Source organism: Harmonia axyridis, chromosome 6 (assembly GCF_914767665.1).
Source record: "Harmonia axyridis chromosome 6, icHarAxyr1.1, whole genome shotgun sequence".
In the NCBI taxonomy this organism is placed as follows: Eukaryota; Metazoa; Arthropoda; class Insecta; order Coleoptera; family Coccinellidae; genus Harmonia; species Harmonia axyridis.
In genome coordinates this window covers 5965493-5978366 of record NC_059506.1, presented here as the reverse complement: position 1 = coordinate 5978366, position 12874 = coordinate 5965493, and the positions used below count along the sequence as shown (strand labels likewise).

At 33.8% G+C, this 12874-nt stretch overlaps 1 protein-coding gene across 3 annotated transcripts in view; it reads left to right on the top strand.

Annotated features, from left to right (window-relative positions):
- Window positions 1-135: 135 nt before the first annotated feature.
- Window positions 136-12874, top strand: part of LOC123682929 (protein alan shepard) — a 106900-nt gene continuing 94161 nt past the window's right edge. For all 3 annotated transcript variants that reach the window (XM_045621766.1, XM_045621760.1, XM_045621765.1), the window contains exon 1: window positions 136-502. The gene's annotated coding sequence lies outside the window, so the exon portion shown is untranslated. The remainder of the gene's footprint in view (window positions 503-12874) is intronic.

Here is a 12874-nt window from a genome sequence, read left to right as displayed (position 1 = left end):
TTTTCAAATAAAAATGTTATGATAATTTTATTCGAACAAACTATTCTGTCATTTTTCTGTCAGTTTTGAACTTTTCTATTGGTGAATGGAGAGAGAAAGAGAACATCAATTGAAGTCTTGGGAGGATCCTTTCTATTGGTACAACTGTAATCGTAATTTGATGTTTACCTCCCTACTTCACAAATATCAGTGTATGCGGTTTTTAAATGCCGCGATCTAAGTAAGATTTATTGACTATTTTCAAAAAAAAGTGTTCTTTTATATAAATTTACACATTTGAATCAAGTACAAATTGTTGTGAGAGACTGACGAGTTTAAGGTTGAACAAAATTGGAATGTTTTTGGTGTTTGACATCTGTCATAGAAAGTAGGGGCGTATCAGTTGCGAAGGAATTTGAGAACTTTGTGGATTATTGAACATTTCTAAGACCGAGTAAATAACTCCAGAGTGCCTTTCATTTAAAGAAATTGTGAATTTATTGTGTCTTGATCATCATTGAAGGTAAGGTGCAAGATTTTTCTTTACGAATAGAATTGATGAAATGTCATTGCTCTAAAAATTAGGAATTTTGTTTTTCCGAATTTCCATATTGTGAATTATAATTCCTGGGTATTATCCACAACCAAAATCAGAATAGACTGTAAATATTTTGCAAATTCTCTCCAGAAAAGATGTTGATAAATTATTGATTATTTTCTTTTACGCCCTATTCCATCTGTATTGTCCGTTCCTCGATTTTTCGGTTCATTATACAGTGTAATCGCATTCCAATAAGATTTTAACGTTAATTGACATCGTAATGTTTATTCTATGTAGGAATATTTGAAGAATGAATCATCATTCCCTATTGAGTTCAGTAGTTGAGTACAATGGTCTTTGTAGAAATTCTTGAAAGTATCTATGATCATTGAAATTAAGGTAATAGTTTTAAGTATGAAACATATGAGTAAAATAGGATATCAGTTAAGTATTTACTGAAATTGTTAAAAACCAGGAAAATGAAATAGATTAATGATATCTCAAAATGGTGAATGCGTTAGTAATCGCTTCTCTAATCAGATTAGAAAAAATTGAATCTACTGTGATTGCTAGAGTTCTTTTTGATGAGTTCACGAATGTTTCGATATCAATGTAATCAATTTCTTATCGTAAATTTTCCCTTAATTTTCCTTCTTCAAAATGGTGGATGCGCTTCGTCAATGTCTGGAATTTTGAAACTACCCGAGTTGTATATGAAACGATAATGTTGACTTGCCAAGTATCCAAATTCCTTCCAAAGATTCCATTGCAGATTTGTGATACTTACTTAGATACTCAGAATAATAAACTATGAGAATATTATTGCCCAAGGTAGTTTATTTTTCGAAATTCTACAGTTTAATGATGGGGTGAGGCCTCTGAAATTTAAGAATTTTTACTGTACAGGGTGGGCAAATTTCGATGTTTTAGCACTACAACTTTTAAACCAGATGAGATAGACAAAATCTGATACCCACTTCTCGATCTCTTTTTCTGAGAAACTAACAAGGGTAGTATTCATTTTTGGCCACCTTCTTTTGTTTTCGAGTTATGAGCGAAAATTGGAAAAATGGCGAAATCGAAAAACAGATATATCTCCGTTAATACTGATGATAGAGCTCTGAAATTAAAACATTATACAGGCACTTTTTTACGTAGAATCCAGTGGCGTGCTCGTATTTTCGAAAGGGTTTTCAATTACGAAGCTATGACCCAAAGTTATGTTTTTTCAAATGGGAACACTAGATTTTTGTGCCATTTTCTGAAAGCTTAATTTTTCCTGATTTCAACAATATATAACATCGAATGATTCGTATCAAAATAAATAACAGAAAATGGTCAAAAACCTTTTTTTACTCAAGAGTCTCAATATTTCTATGGTTTCAACTGTTGATGAGCCTTTCTATAACAAGAGCAGTGTCCTTCCGTCAATCTGATTATTTCTATGCTTTTCACTTATTTCTACAAAATTCGAATCTATATTTATTTTACACAAATAGTTTCGAAAAGATAAACGAACTTGGAAAAAGTTTCCTAGGTAGCTTGAACACAGTTTCAAATATTCATCTATTGAAATATCGAGAAGAGATGTCGACTGTGCATTTTGCAATTGTTGTCATTATTAGGTTAAATATTATTTCTTGTTTGCCCCATCGTAATTAAAATGTTGAGTTCAATCAGATATGCATTGTTTCATATGCTGTTTGAAATGGATTGGTACTTGTGCGTATTGATTCTGGAGACCTATGTAAATAATCTCCTGATACATGCATCTCAATACAACTCTTTCGATTGAAAAATTCGATCTTGTGGTTTCTCCGTTATTTCCAAATCAATTTTTAGATAAAAAATTTATAAAACATATCTAGATTCGAATTTTGTAGAAATAAGTGAAAAGCATAAAAATAATCAGATTGACGGAAGGACACTGCTCTTGTTATAGAAAGCTCAATTTTTCTGTGTTCATCAACAGTTGAAACCATAGAAATATTGAGACTCTTAGGTGAAAAGAGGTTTTTAGCCATTTTCTATTATTTATATTGATCCGAATCATACCATGTTATATATTTTTGAAATCGGGAAAGATCAAGCTTTCAGAAAATGATACAAAAACCTAGTGTTCCTATTTGAAAAAACATAACTTTGGGTCATAGCTTGGTAACTAAAAACCTTTTCGAAAATACGAGCACGCCACTGGATTATACGTAAAAAAGTGCCTGTATGATGTTTTAATTTCAGAGCTTATCATCAGTATTAGCAGAGATATAAATGTTTTTCGATATCGCCATTTTTCCAATTTTCGCTTATAACTCGAAAACAAAAGAAGGTGGCCAAAAATGAATACTACCCTTGTTAGTTTCTCAGAAAAAGAGATCGAGAAGTGGGTATCAGATTTTGTCTATCTCCTCTGGTTCAAAAGTTGTAGTGCTAAAACATCGAAATTTGCCCACCCTGTACGAATAACAGCCTTACTACGTTCATGTATTTGCGTGAGAAAGTGTCTTCTGTTTTTCAGGGACCAAATGAAATGCATACTTTGAATGAAGGAGTACAAATACGACGAGGGAAATGATTCCTTTCCATTATTATTCACATTCTTCAAAATTGGCAGGAAAAATTCCTAAATTATTCAATTTTTCATCGAAATAACGAGAACAATTGAAGATTAATTGAATTCTAGAAAAAATTGCAAATATTCTAGTGTCCTTACATTTCAGGATCATTGTAACTTCAGATGAGACTTATATTTGTCATTTTTTCCTGTAATTTGATTGAATAAAGTGGTTTATTATTGATATTACTTCTGAAGTTCAATTTCCAAAATAATTTGAATGTGGCTTTCAAAAGTAGATTAATTTAAAAGAAAGTAATGCCTCTAACGAATAGAATATTTTTGATCTTCACTTATTTTCAAGCGCTCGTTAATCTGGTTATCATTTAGTCACAATGTCAATTTTTTTAATTTTGAGCCGGAAATGGTCTCTAACGATAAGGTTAGACTAACTGATGACAACATGTATTACTATATTAACTATATTATGTTGATCGCGTCACTAGGACCAGAGATAATTCAAGAAGAATATCGAAAAATTAGCTCCCAATAATTCCGTGACCACTAAACCGAAGGAGTTGACATTTTTAATGCATATTAAAAATAAGAATTTCAATCTTTGCGCAAAATTTCAAGTTGATTACATTTTCAGAACCTAATTATTTTGATTAGAAAACTGAAAAAAAATCGAGAAGAATAAAAAAAAATTAGCAGGTTTTTAGCGCTCGTTTGTTCATTCCTCAATTGCGATCCTTGGAGACCACACATGTACGGTTATGTTTCGTTCCATCAACAAGCATAAGTAGTCCGGCGATTATACCTAGCGGTTCAAATATATATTTTTTTTTTCATTTTATAATAAGTGAAAAAAATACATTTTATAAAATTTGCATTGTTTTTTTCTGATGTTAGCTGCAGATTTTGCTGAAACAATTGTTCATGTAGGATACCAGAAGAGACAGATATCTACAAGTTCATCTAAGTATATAGCCTGAAATTATATATACAGGTTGTTTCAAGTTCGACGGCCTATTAGACGTTTCTGGAGAACGGGGCCGATTTGAAATCTGAAAATTCAGAATATGACATTGTTCATGATGCCCTATTCAGCTAAAATATTTTCGAAGTTCTGGCACTTCCGGTTATACAAGAATTAAACCAAATTAAAAAAAAAAAACTTTTTTTTTCATTGTAGGTCTTATATCTTATCAAGATTTCCATTCTCAATTACTCTTCGCTAAAATTATTGCGTTAGTCTTCATAGTTTTCAAAATATTAAGAAAAAAAACGTAAAAAGAGAGAATTTCCTTAGTCACAATTACGTGAATTATTTTTACTGTGAATATCCTATGCGTATACTGAATTCACTTTCTCAAACTAAAATGATGTAGGAATATCGTGCATATCACGAATTTGAAAAATATCATCACAGGGTGTTTTAAATATTGTGCCAAAAATTGTGAACAAAATTCGATCATAACTTTGGATTTTCAAACTAGAACCCTATTTTTTTTGTGATTCCGTTGGATTCTACGGTGAAAAATAAGGGTAGTGTCCAAACATGATTATGCTCTCAAATTCAATAATTCAAGAGCTATTCGAGATTTTATGAATTTATGTTATACGTAGGGTCAATTTCATTCAATCTGTTTCTAGAGTGCGTTTCAAATCAGTATTCTATGATCATAGAAATTAAAATATGCAATTATTTCAAAGTGACAGGTGTACTCATTATTGAAGCTAGTAAATTATAATTTCACGATATGAATCCCCGTTATTCAAATAATGAAATTCTGGATCTATTCCATATCAACGGTGAATGCAACAGAATTGTTTCGAGAACTTGTCGAGCATTCAATCAGAAATATCCACATTTACCCCCAATTGACGAGAAGATATTTTGGAAGTATGTTTCAAACTTTCTGTTACTCCCTTTTCTTCACCAGGCTGATTTTTTACTGAATTCATAAAATGTATTCTACCGCTTTTTATATGAATAGAATTGGCACACAGGAGTCCTGCATGATTTTATCTCATTTGGTAGGTACAGGTTTTTTCTTCTAGGTAGGTACTCCAATATATTCATAAAGTATGAAACATCCTTTCAAAAAGATAAGGAAATTTCTGATTTAAAATTCGATGAGTTCTACCAATAATTCTATTGCATTCATCGTGAATATGGAATTAGATATTTATAATACAAGTGCAGAATTTATTGATATTCTTCCAAGAGTTTAAAATGAACGAGTGGTAGAATGGGCCGTCTGTACGAGTTTTAAACATTATTTTCCCTTAGTCACAGTAAAAATGAAAATTTTCTCTTTTTTTCGGTTTTTCCTTAATATTTTGAAAACTATAAGGACTTAGGCAATAATTTTAGGAAAGAAAAATTGAAAATGGAAATCTTGATAATATCTAAGACATAAAATAAAAAAAAAAGTTTTTTTTTTATTCTTGTATAACCGGAATTGCCGGAACTTCGAAGATATTTTTAGTCATATTCTGAATTTTCAGATTTCAAATAGGCCCCGTTCTCCAGAAACGTCTAATAGGCCTGTATATCTACCTAAAAGGGAAATTAATGATTTTCTATGTAACTATAGGTTAGGACGGCATCTGGATGGGTGGCCGGACTTTTATATAAAAAAGCGTTCGCAGTAATATGAAATTAGTGTGGAAAAATAATTGAGAAAAGCACCAACTTGGCGTCAGGCGTTTTTGAACGATTGTCCATTTATGCGCCTATGACGCCATTGGATACCGAATAATTGTATATAGAAATATAATGAGATGTGATTTATTATTATCTCATTGTTGACGGTTATTTTATCTAGACGTTAATGAACATTCGAGTGATTATAATGCAGAAGGCTTTCACGGAAGGATTGTTCAGCAGAATTGAAAAATTCCGGGCTTGGTATAGCCGTAGTCTAGTCTGTTTTTCACCTGAAGTTTCGCCTATTACTGCGGTAAGCAACTTCAGAGAGATTTCTACTTCATAGATTGTAACTCGATGATTGATTTCTCTGATCTGAATGTCGACTACCCTGTTTTATTATATATTTGCAGTTTTAGGATGTCGTATCCTTTTTCTTTTCGTTTCGCTTACTGCTGCAATAAGCTTCGTAGATCGGATAAATCCGGTGATAACCTAGAAACTTCTGAAGATGCAGAATTAAGAGAAACTTCATGTGAAAAACCGACCTCATTACGGTAAAAAGCCCGGAATTTTTCGACCCTGTCAATACAAGTGATTAATAATAAGAGGTTTCATTTTGATATTAGATAAAAAAAACGCTTATTTTATAAAAAAAATTTGTGATACAGAAAACTGTTCTGCCAACCAACATTTTCAATACAAAATTCACTAATAGATATTTTTGGAATTTTCCGTTAATTTCAATAGAAAGGCAGTGAATTCGGGAAAATAATGTTTCTCTAATTCTGTGGTTATTCCGTTCATTCTTCCACATCTTGTAGAACAAAATCGTGCGAGAATATATCAGAAACGCACAGTTTTCATGGTTATATTTTATTATTCTATGTTGGTACTCCGAACTTTCCGCCACGGCTTTATCTGTCAATTCATCAATTTGCCTCAAAGAAATCAGTTCTGCCAACCAACATTTTTCAATGCAAAATTCACTAAATTATATTTATGGAAATATTTCATTAATTCCAATGAAAATGCAATGAATTAGAGAAAATAATGTATAATACTCGTACAGAAGGCTCATTCTACCACTCGTTCATTCCAAAACTCGCCACTTCGTGGCTCGTTTTTGAATTTTGAACTCGTGGCAGAATATCAATGCCTTCTGCACTTGTATTATAAATAACTATTAAAACTCGTACAGAAGGCTCATTCATTTTAAACTCTTGGAAGAATATCAATAACTTCTGCACTTGTATTATAAATATCTAATTCCATATTCAAGATGAATGCAATAGAATTATTGGTAGAACTCATCGAATTTCAAATCAGAAATTTCCTCATCTTCTTGAAGGATGTTTCATACTTTATGAATATCCATTATACTGGAGTACCTACCTAGAAGAAAAAAACCTGTACCTACCAAATGAGATGAAATCAAGCAGGACTCCTGTGTGCCATTTCTATTCATATAAAAAAGCGGTATAATACTTTTTATCTACTCCTATTGAGTTATATACTCATTATTCAACTGCTTTTGAGCAATTAATAGTATCTATTAACAAACAGCGTGATTTATAATAACTCACTACTATAACTCACTGTTATAAATAGGAAAATATGGATCTGTGCTTCTATACTTCTCTGCTTCTATTCGATTGGCCGAAAAGGAACATTCCATTATTGTTATTGAGGGGAGGATAGTCCGAGGGAATGTCACTTTTGACGTTTTCAAATTAAGTTGATATCTAATTATTGTGAATGTTTTGCTGAAAACGATTAATTCAGATAGTGAAGATGAAATATTATAAAGGTATACATTTCCAAAAGACAAACAGCTAATGTTACCATACAGAATTAATTGCCCGAAAAAATATAAAGGAGTTTGAAAAAATTTTCAAGATGGGTGTAAGATCATTAAGTCATCGTTTACAGAGAATATTTTTTGGTATATTTTAATGCATTTTTATAGGCAATTATTAAGGTTTTTCAATAAATTTCTATGTCTGTACTCTGTACTGGATTCGAGCTAGACGGAGCTAGTTCGATTGTGATTGGTGACACTAAGTTTCCATCTCTCTTGGACGGGATCGAGCACATTATGTTTATTTCCCGTTCCTTCTGTCTTTATTCTAAGTCTGTAATTTTTTCTTAGTATTTATTGATATAGTCGTAGATAAAGTATAGTATTCAACTTGCGGTAATGGTCATAACTCACTTGATGAATTACAGCACTCGCCTGCGGCTCGTGCTGCAAACATCATCTGCGTGAGTTATGACCTACATTACCGCTCGTTGAATAATATACTATTATGAATGAATAAATGAAGGAGTAACAGAAAGTTTGAAACATACTTCCGAAATATCTTCTCGTCAATTGATGGTAAATGTGGATATTTCTGATTGAATGCTCGACAAGTTCTCGAAACAATTCTGTTGCATTCACCGTTGATATGGAATAGATCCAGAATTTCATTATTTGAATAACGGGGATTCATATCGTGAAATTATAATTTACTAGTTTCAATGAGTACACCTGTCACTTTGAAATAATTGCATATTTTAATTTCTATGACCATAGAATACTGATTTGAAACGCACTCTAGAAACAGATTGAATGAAATTGACCCCACGTATATAACATAAATTCATAAAATCTCGAATAACTCTTGAATTATTGAATTTGGGAACATACTTATGTTTGGACACTACCCTTATTTTTCACCGTAGAATCCAACGAAATCACAAAAAAATAGGGTTCTAATCTAATTTGAAAATCGAAAGTTATGATCAAATTTTGTTCACAATTTTTGCCGCAATATTTGAAACACCCTGTGATGATATTTTTCAAATTCAAGATATGCACGATTTTCCTACATCATTCTAGTTTGAGAAAATGAATTCAGTATACGCATAGGATATTCACAGTAAAAATAATTCACGTAATAGTGACTATGGAAATTCTCTCTTTTTTTCGGTTTTTCCTTAATATTTTGAATACTATGAAGACTAACGCAATAATTTTAGAAAAGAGTAATTGAAAATGGAAATCTTGATAAAAGTTTCTTTTTGAAATTTTTTTTTTTTAATTATTTTATAACCGGAAGTGCCGGAGCTTTGAAAATATTTTAGCTGAATAGAGCATCATGAACTATGTCATATTCCGAATATTCAGATTTTAAATCGGCCCCATTCTCCAGAAATGTCTTGAAGGCCGTCGAACTTGAAACACCCTGTATATCATAGAATTTTGAAGTGTCATGGAATTGCCAGTCATGACCATTGTATTCAATTGATTCGATATTTAAACTGTAAACAAAGAAGAAAGTGTTTATGTTTGTCATGAGCACTTTCAGTCTCATTCTATATGTGGCTTGAATCAAAGAAGAATCAATATTGATATGAAACTGCGATGTTACATTTATTTTTAGAAATCCTGTACTAAGAAATACTTAATCCAAATTAAGTGTTAGAATTGAAAAACATCCACTGCCACAAAATAAAGCCGAGTATCGATAGGCTTATGTTGCTCGACTCCTGCCCATTATTCAAATTATTGGGGTTGCAGCACCCCGTCGTGGGGTGTTGCGCTTTTGAGACTTTTCAATACCGCGAAATGTTTCCCCCTACGAACATTAACGAACGTATCTTATTAAATTTCGCTAATCATTATTGTATGTTTAATGCTTTATGATCTACAAGGAATACAACTGGTATTGCCCAGAAAAAAGATTCTCATACTCATACATTCAAATACTGGGTTATGCATATTGCGATCCGGATTTCACAGTCCTTTTTCAATGACATATGTCAAGCAGAACTATCATCTGAAGCGTCATATGTTTTGTTGGAGTTCTGCCATTTAAAAATATGGATAGTATATCTACTGCTGAAAGTGCGAATATTGTGAAAACTTGCTATATAAGGCCCGGTGCACACATCCGACTTTTGCAGTTACGACACCCGTTGCGGTGTCGTACCTATTCAATGCACACTACATACTACACCGGCGTGGTTGCGTAGCCGGATCAATTCAATGCGCACTAGTTTCCCATTCAGCATCGTGAATGTAATACTTTCTGGACTTATTTGATTATAATCAAATAAGTCCAGAAAGTATTCATTCACGATGCTGAATGGGAAACAGTGCGCATTGTATTTGTTGGATCATAAAAATTTAAAACTTTTTCAGTTTTTCATGATTTCTACGAAACTGTCACTCATATGATCTTGAAATCTCTAGCTGTTTCAAAAATTGAATTTAAATTTTTATAAGAGTTTGAATAAGACACTTTATTACTTTCGCAATAACTATAGACAATGATAAAATCGTTCGGAAGAAAATATATAGGCTACCAGCGGACTCACCGATCATGAGAAATAGAGATGAATTGTTGAAAATCCTGTTGTTCGAAGAATTGATGAGAACAACATACTACTATCCAATAAATTCTTCTGATGACATCATCTCATTTTAGTTTCTTCAATGAAGAAATCGATATCCAATTCCCTCTCTGCCATTGTGCGAACTCACGACAAAAGTCGTATGTGTGCACAGGCCAATATAGAAAAGAGTACTGAGAGATCGCATGTACGACTGCGGCACAGTTGCGGCCTAGAGGGACATGCTACCAAAAAACGACCGTAGGCTGGCAGTTACGACGTCGCAACTGCACGGCGGGTAGTGTGCATGCTCCCATTTGATTCTTTGTACCACAGGTCGCAAGTACGACACAGCAACGGTGTCGTGACTGCAAAATTCGTATGTGTGCACCGGGGCTAAACAATGATTTTGTAGTTAGTATACGTTTCGTGCTTCACGGGTAGATTAAAGTCGACATAGTCGTCCATCTGAGGGTACAATTGGTAAGACAGAGAAAAAAATATATACCGGATGTTACCGATGTCTTAAGGCACATATGTATATCATCGAAATGCACGCTCGACCAAAAATATTACTGCTGTAAGTGAAAGTGTTGAAGAAGATCCAAATTTATTAATTCCTCGGCGCGCAAAACCTTTGGGCCTCTCTTACGGCACATTATAGCGTATTTTGCATATGGATTTGCGTTTGCATCCCTATAAGGTTCAGTTAACACAAAATCTGAAGCCAGCTTTCCATGGTATACGTAGAACATATGAGGATTGGGTGCTTGAATAACAATGTTTGGGTGACAATTTTTTGCATCGAATTTTCTTCAGCGGCAAAATACATTTTTCACATTGTCACATTTGTGACAGTGGAAATTCTTATATGACAGTTGAGAGATCATTACATCCGCAAAAAGTCACTGTATGGTATTCTATTTAGTCTGGTGCAGTGATTAGCCCGTACCTTTTTGAGAATAAAGAATGTGTCACTCAAACCATCTATTCTCATCGCTATAGCTAAATGATTATCAATTTTTTTGGCCTGAAATTAATGATATGGAATTGAAAGAGATTTGTTTCCAGCAAGATGATGCCATAACCAACACAATCCGTTTCGGTTTTATTGCAAGAAAAATTCCCAGGACTCTTAATTTTTGGTTTCGGCGATGTGAGTTGGCCACCAAGATTTTGTGATTTATCGCCATTGGATTTTTTTGTATTAGGTCAGAAAACGAACATCCGTCAAGTTATTGGTGAGATATTGACAGATATGTGTCGGCGCATCCTCGAAAATTACCTCACAAGGATCGAGCCCTGTAAAAGATCATGCCGAGGACATTTGAATGATGTTGTATTCCACACATAATGACGACGTCCAAGCATTATATTGAAATAAAAATTTCATCGATATTCTAAATGATAGTCATCTAGTTGCAGGAATGTTCATTAAAATTTAAGGCCGCCTTAAAATTTTAATACTCCATTAAACGGCGCAGCAACTAGGTGGTAGTATTTTATTTACGTTCACTTTCGGAACTACAAAATTGATAACTATTACATGTAAATACTGTTTCAATTTGCTACACCCATCCTAAAAAAGTGTTGGAATATCAAAAAGGCTGATCGCGAGAAAGTCACGTGGTATAAACCCCTCTTGACTATTACTGATCTAGAACACACCTAGTAGTGGACGCTTGCAATGTGAAATTTAAGATGAAATTTTAAACGAACTAAATGACAGATGACTTTCAAACTGGCACTTGGAGAATTCTCGTCTCTTCTTGAGAGAACTTAATGAACTGCAAAAAAAAAAACTCGAAAAAAGGTATACCCTCTCCCTCTTGTGAATACACCACAGGTAGGATTCAGCAGAACTCGAGTGTGGAAAGACAGAAATAGACTATGGATGTCGCGTGCCATTTGGCTTGAAGATAATTCTTCTTGTACCCCCTAAACGGGTGTTCGAATCATTCCCCCCGATGTCGGCCAAAAACAGATATGATTTTTCAACAGTTGCTTCCGGTTCAAACGCTATTTATAGATTCCACCCACTATACGTAGACGAGAGATATTTCCTGAAGAGATTATCTGCGAGGGGACAGATTCCTCGACGCGTTCGATTACGGGGGCGTCCGACAAGACGACTTCACCCCATATGTTGACGCCAATACATCACGTGGACTGTGTAAGGAGTCTTTTGACGGGCATCGAAAGGGGGGCTCCTGCGTTCAGGTGAACCGGAAATACGTTTCTTTGGATGTAGTTCGAAGGGAGTGATACACGGCGTGTTCCAGCGTTTACGCCGCGACGTTCTATTAGGGTTGAGAGGTATTACCGACACGTGGCTTTCCGCGTATCGGTCGAACATTAGGTACCCGTTCGTTTCTACTCTGGTGCTCCTGAGATGGCCAAACTGACGTACGGTGTACGAAGTTGTACAGGATGGGCAAATAAGCGAGGTAAGCGGCTATATCTCAGGAACCACTCATCGTAGAGACTTGCGGTAAAAAATTTTACTACTGAAGTAAACAAAAAAAAACACTGGAAATTATTTTGAAATTCATACCTCTACCGCTATGAAGCGTAATAGCTATCGTCGAGTAGAAAAATGAAAAACGAAAATGTTTCATATGAAGTTGCAGAAAAATATCATCACTGTAATCCTTGGAAAATTCTCTATCTTTTTGAATTTTCACTTTCGATTTTACGACATCAAATAGAATTAGGTGAAAGGGAGAAATCTGACTGATTGAAATGCCTGTAACTTCAGTTTGGCTCA